Source organism: Triticum dicoccoides, chromosome 7B (genome assembly GCF_002162155.2).
Source record: "Triticum dicoccoides isolate Atlit2015 ecotype Zavitan chromosome 7B, WEW_v2.0, whole genome shotgun sequence".
Taxonomy (NCBI): domain Eukaryota; kingdom Viridiplantae; phylum Streptophyta; class Magnoliopsida; order Poales; family Poaceae; genus Triticum; species Triticum dicoccoides.
In genome coordinates, this window is record NC_041393.1 from 47,032,140 (window position 1) to 47,038,825 (window position 6,686).

Consider the following 6,686-nt stretch of genomic DNA (forward strand, 5'->3'; position numbering starts at 1 on the left):
GGCATTATTCAGGCTCGGGAACTGCTCCCCTCCTCACCATTGCCTTTGTTCTCAGAAGTTCATGTCTCGTGTGTCTTCGCTTCGTCACGGACCCCCTCAGCCCCTCCCACCCATATCTCATGAGAAGCACTACCACTCATATACTGTATTACTAGTCAACCAACACGCTGCATGGATCAAACGGGAATATCTGGTGCGCCCGTTCATAACATGCTCCCAAGCTGAGCTCCTATATTCAAAAAGATCAATTTAAATGTTTCAAAAATGTTTTTATTGTTTGTGGATTTTCATAAAAGATGTGTCTACGATCCAAAAAATCATATCCGAATTTGAATTACACGTCAAGAGAAAGAAGAGACAATCCAAATGTTACTAGTGTTGGTTTTTCTTAATACGGCACAAATGCAGACGCTCATACATACGCACATACATTCCCTTATGGACTAGTAAGATGCTCGTGACTTGCACGGAACATTGAATGCATTGATCCGAGAGTTGTTTATTTGATAAAGTATATGGGGGTCATCTCATGGAGTAGAGCTCACAACCATCCGGGTGAATAGTAAATGTAGGCAAAATAGATAAAAGAATATCTTTTGGAAACAAAAGTATTCAAGTTTTCAACCTACATCCAAAACTTTTGAAGAAATAACACTTATTGTGCTCTGTAAAAAATGATATTTAATAATTATATTTTGAGTATCGATTTTTTTTATTTTTTTAAGACCACCATCAATGTAACTCAGGATGACTTGGAAGGGGGCAGAGGAGATGGCGAGGAGGGGGTCGTGGTTGTGGTCGGCAATGCAGCCCGAGAGAAGGCATGAGAGGAGTTGGGGGCAGACAGGCGCCGAAAGCGGCGACCTCTCCGGAACCTTCTTATTTTTTTCCTGAGATGGCTAAGATTAGGTGAGAGAAAGAGATGGCTGAACGTGAGAGGCAGGGGTTATCTACAAACAAGGAGTGGAGTACGGGGGTCTTTTTTGCAAAACGGACATAGTTTGACTACGATGTGTTGGATATAAATCGAACAATTGTAAATGAAGGATGACAGGCACACCATCGTCACCAACTCAGCTTTTTATAGGAGTACAGATAATACACGCACATCGTATCCCTATGAGCATCTCTGAGAGGCTGAGTCGGCTCATCATTTTGAGATTGACGAAGACATTGCCTTCGTAGTCGATGGGTACGTTTTCTTCCACTAAATTTACATTGCCGGAATACCTGAAATAAATACAGGAAAATGTGAGCATCGTTGTCAAATCTACGACTTCATCTCTAATGGGCTAGTGATACCACCGTCCTCCTAATCATCTAACCACAGATTGGTTCACAATATTGGATTTTCTTGACAGTGCTCACACATGGAGTTATCTTTTTCTTTCTCCATGTGTGAAGTGAATTTTGATCTAAAGTTTGTAGGAGTTGCACATAGATGTCTTAGTTTTAGAATTTTCTGAAATGTTTAAATTGATTTTTGTAATGTGGGAGAATGGTAGCTTGTGATGAATGAGAGCATTGGATACTCAACAGACACATAATGTACATGTATGCATGCGCACAAGTTACATGTAGCAACCAACACAAATACAATAGAGGAAACACAATGGATGCCGTTATGTGTGTGTGTGCGCGCGTGCGTGCACGTGCGTGTGTCACTTGACTCGTTAGCAGTGGTGTGAACCAGCATTGTCGACTTTGGCGCGAAGAATACAACAAGGGGTGACACTCGTTCAAAAACTTTGTGCATCATGTGTCTTTTTTTAGAAAAAGAAAGCAGGCATACCATTTTTTTTAATACATATGTTACTTTGTCCCTTGCTCCCTCATTTGAGTAAAGAATTTTGGAAAAATGTCCATAATGAAAAATAAGACTGAAATTGATGCATAGACCGATACTTTAAAACGAGAGTAATAAGATGTCCCCGAAAAAAGGGAGTAGCAAGCTAAATGTAGAATTTTGAGACTCTTCTCGTCTGAAAATCCAAGTGGAGTCCAAGTAGTGGCAAACATGTGTCATCTCCTGGCGAGCTCAAATGCTCCCTCCTGAATAGTAAAATCAAAATAAATAATTATTATTTTAAAAACTAGTTTTTTTGTCCAAAACATTCACAAATTTTTTACATACATGCAAATTTCCGCTGAGATTTTTTTTTGCTAATGTTCTAGAAAACAACCATTTCCCAAATCCTTGAAAAAGAGTGTTTTTGGAGCATTGACTTTTTTCCAGAGTATTTACGAATGTTTTTCTTCACCAAAATATTCATGTATGTAGACGGTTCATTAATGTTTGTTGACAAAACATATCAGATTTGCTAGATTTGTCACTATTTTTTACTGTTTATGAGGGAGAATTTGAGTTTGGGAGCAGAAACTCCATGTCCCAAACTAGAATCCTTCTTTTCTTTCCCCCTCATGGTTAGTTCCAATTCAAACGACAAATTGATACAGTGAAATTAACATAAGCTTTTTTATTTTTTGAATCGGGCACAACCCTTTCCATTACTCGCATAACGGAAATACAACAGTTCAGCAGACCAACCAGGAAACAAAGAAAGGGGAAAGCGAGTTCAACGCATCCCTGGGAAACCCACAATAAACACCCATCATCGGGCAGCTTATTGCGGGGGAAAACCCAGTGACACCAAAATATTCAAGTTAAACTACCAGCACCATCAGGCTAACCAAAGTCATGCTTACGCAGGAGCCTACCACCAAACATCGCACCAGACTAGCAGAACCAAAAGGACCAGGAACGAAAGACAGCGAATCCCAGGCGAAGCGAAGCTGGAGAGACAGTCCTCTCATTTTGATCTTCAGTTGATCCCTCCCGGGGCCGCGCAGATGCGCATCATGTTCGCAGCGTTGCCTCTCAGCATCTTGGCTCCCCTCTCCATTGCTTCACGGTCTTCTCCCATCAGCAGACCTGCCCAATATGTAATAAAGCCACAAGCAACGTAGATCACGTCAAAAGGAGATCTCATCTTTTTGAACTCAAAGGTGGATCTGTTACGACAGTTCCATACAGCCCAACAGAGTGCGGCTAGGCCAAAAGTATAGAATCTCTCCCCATCAGGAAGGAAGCTATTGCACCAGGAAAAGTACTGCCAAATATTGTTCGGACAAAGATCCGTTCCCAACATACACCCAACCGTCCTCCACATAATTCTAGCCACCGGACAAGTGAAAACAGGTGCTGGGAAGTTTCCCTGTTATCACAGAAGGAACAAGAAGGGTTCCCCAACCAATTTCATCTCCTCATCACATCCCTAGTAAGGATGGAGTCTTGGAAAAGTTGCCACAGGAAAATTTGAATCTTAAGTGGAATTCTGGCACGCCAGATCCATTTATAGTTACACCCAGTCAGGGTTCCTTCCTGGTACTTATAAACTGATTTGGTGGTGAACTTGCCTTTCTTACCCCCCCAAGGCCCACACTACTTGATCAGGATCATTGTTGGTCGACCATGAGGCCACCACTTTTTGCATTTCCCTCCACTGCTCTAGTAGAGGGGGGTGGAGACGTCTCCGAAAGAAATTATCACCCACACCATTTTTAAAGTTCGCCACAGTGATCCCCTGATCATTACACACACTATACAATGCCTAGTATTGATCACACAGAGGAGTATCACTATTGATACAATCATCCCACACTCTAGCAAGGTTACCAGAATTAAGTAACACCCTCCTCCCCGCAAGGTAGAATTCTTGGACTTCCATAATGGCCTTGCAAATGGGGGAGTCACCAAATTTAGATTTAACTAAGACAATCGTGTCTTTTTTGAGGTATTTAGCGCGAATAATGTCTTGCCACAACCCTTGCTGTGTTTCCAACTTCCACCACCACTTGGTGAGGAGGCTAATATTTTGTTTATGCAAGTCTTACACCCCTAGGCCTCCCTTATCCTTGGATCGACAAATTCTGGACCATTTTACCAAATGCTACCTTTTTCGACCCTCATGCTCTTGCCAAAAGAACCGCTTACGGTGCTTGTCCAGCTTCCCAACAACTTTTTTCGAGAGCAAGAACATCGACATATAATAGAATACTATGCTGGTTAAAGATGAGTTAAGAAGGATCAAACGACATATAATAGAAGCTGCATTCCCGATCCAGGATTCACAACATTTGAGGAGCCTCTCTTCCAAGATCCCAGTCAACACTGCGTAAGGTAGAAAAACTGACCGACACTCCCAAGTACCTCATAGGAAAATGCCCGATGCTGTAGTTAAACAGCCCAGAATAAAATGCAATCGTCTCCTCATCTCCCCCAACACAAACAATTTCACTCTTCATGAAATTGATTTTAAGGCCTGACATAAGCTCGAACATGTACAAAAGGAGTTTAAGGTTAATAGCTACATCTTTGTCGTGTTCAAAGCAAATAACCGTGTCATCCGCATACTGCAAAATGGCTACTCCCCCCTCAATCAAGTCCGGTGCGAGCCCAACAAGCAACTTCTGCTTTTGAGCATTAAGAACCATTTTTGAGAGAGTTTCTACAACAATATTGAACAAGAAGGGGGAGTGGGGATCGCCTTGACGAACCCCCTTGTGGCTTTGGAAGTATGGGCCACTTTCATTATTGAGCTTAATACTCAAAGTGCCATTTCTGAGGATTTTCTCTACCCAGCCACACCAGGTTAATCCAAAGCCACGGTTGCGATGACATTCAATAAGGAAATCCCAATTGATCTTGTCATAGGCCTTCTCAAAATCTAGTTTTAACACCACACCAACTTTCCTCTTTTGATGTGTGTGGTGCAGCACCTCATGCAAAGTAAGGATCCCATCCATAATATTTCTATGCTTAATGAAGGCATTTTGATACTTACTGATGACCCACAAGTGTAGAGGATCAATCGTAGTTGTCGGTGTCAAAACCGGCGGATCTTGGGTAGGGGGTCCCGAACTGTGCGTCTAGGCGGATGGTAACAGGAGACGAGGGACACGATGTTTTTACCCAGGTTCGGGCCCTCTTGATGGAGGTAAAACCCTACGTCCTGCTCGATTAATATTGATGATGTGGGTTACAATAGTATTTCTACCACGAGATCAAGGAGGCTAAACCCTAGAAGCTAGCCTATGGTATGATTGTTGTTCGTCCTATGGACTAGGGCCATCCGGTTTATATAGACACCGGAGAGGGCTAGGGTTACATAGAGTCGGTTACAAAGGTAGGAGATCTACATATCCGAATCGCCAAGCTTGCCTTCCACGCCAAGGAAAGTCCCATCCGGACACGGGACGAAGTCTTCAATCTTGTATCTTCATAGTCTTGGAGTCCGGCCGATGATGATAGTTCGGCTATCCGGACACCCCCTAGTCCGGAACTCCCTCAGTAGCCCCTGAACCAGGCTTCAATGACGACGAGTCCGGCGCGCATATTGTCTTCGGCATTGCAAGGCGGGTTCTTCCTCCGAATAATTTATAGAAGATTGTGAACATCAGGATAGTGTCCGGCTCTACAAAAATAAATTCCACATACCACCGTAGAGAGAATAATATTACACAAGATCAATCTGCTGACGTATTCTGTGGCGTGATGTCACACCACTTCCAAGCCTTTACTCGAATTGTTTTTATTGTTCTACCTCAGCGCGTTTAGCGAGGCAGTTTCCTTTGCACGTCTTGTCGAAGCAGAGATCATGTTCCCCTTATTCCGGGATTCCCATCAATACGGACGTGGGTAACCCAACCGCGCCATTGATTGCGGCGCTTGGGGGATAAGCGAGTTTTATCAGGCCGGTGGGGACGCATGTTTCTGTCCGCCCATATAAGGGGATAAAGATCCAACCTTTTTACCTGCGCCTTCTTCCTTCTTGGCTTATCCATCTCTGCGAACTCGAGCTCCAGCGCCCAAGCCCGCACATCTCACCTCAACCTTCTCCAACTATGTCCGGAGCAGGAGGCAAGTGGATGGCCTCCTCCGTCACGGAGGGGCAGATCCAGAAGCTGTGCAACGCCGGATAATTGTCCAGCGACATCGCGCACCGGCTCCCCATCGAGGGAGAGCTCATCCCCACCCCAAGCCCCATGAGAGGGTAGTATTCCTTCCCCATTTCCTCCGCAGACTGGGCTTCCCGCTCCATCCCTTTGTCCGGGGGCTCATGTTCTACTACGGCCTGGATTTCCATGATCTGGCCCCGAATTTCATCCTCAACATCTCGGCATTTATCGTCGTGTGCGAGGCCTTCCTCTGCATCTAGCCCCACTTCGGCTTATGGCTCAAGACCTTCAGTGTCAAGCCGAAGGTTGTGAAGGGCAGCCAAGCGGAGTGCGGAGGTGCCATGGTGGGCAGGATGTCCCATGTTACGTGGCTGGAAGGCACTTTCGTGGAAACCATCAAGGGGTGGCAATCGGGGTGGTTCTACATCATCGAGCCGCGTGACGCCGATTGGGCAGCGGCCCCCGAATTCAGATCCGGCATCCCTACACGGCTCACCTCCTGGAAAGAGAGTGGCTTGATCTGGGGGAATTCGGAGGAGCTGACCGGACTCCAAGCCTGTATCCAGAAGCTGGTGGACAAGAAGCTCAAGCTTGTCAACGTAGTCCAGGTCATGCTCATCCGCCGGATTCTCCCGTGCCAACGACAAGGCTTCGACATGTGGGAGTTCGATCCGGCGCAGCACCAGACCCTGAGCGGGCTCTTCGACACTACGTACGAAGAGGTCTGG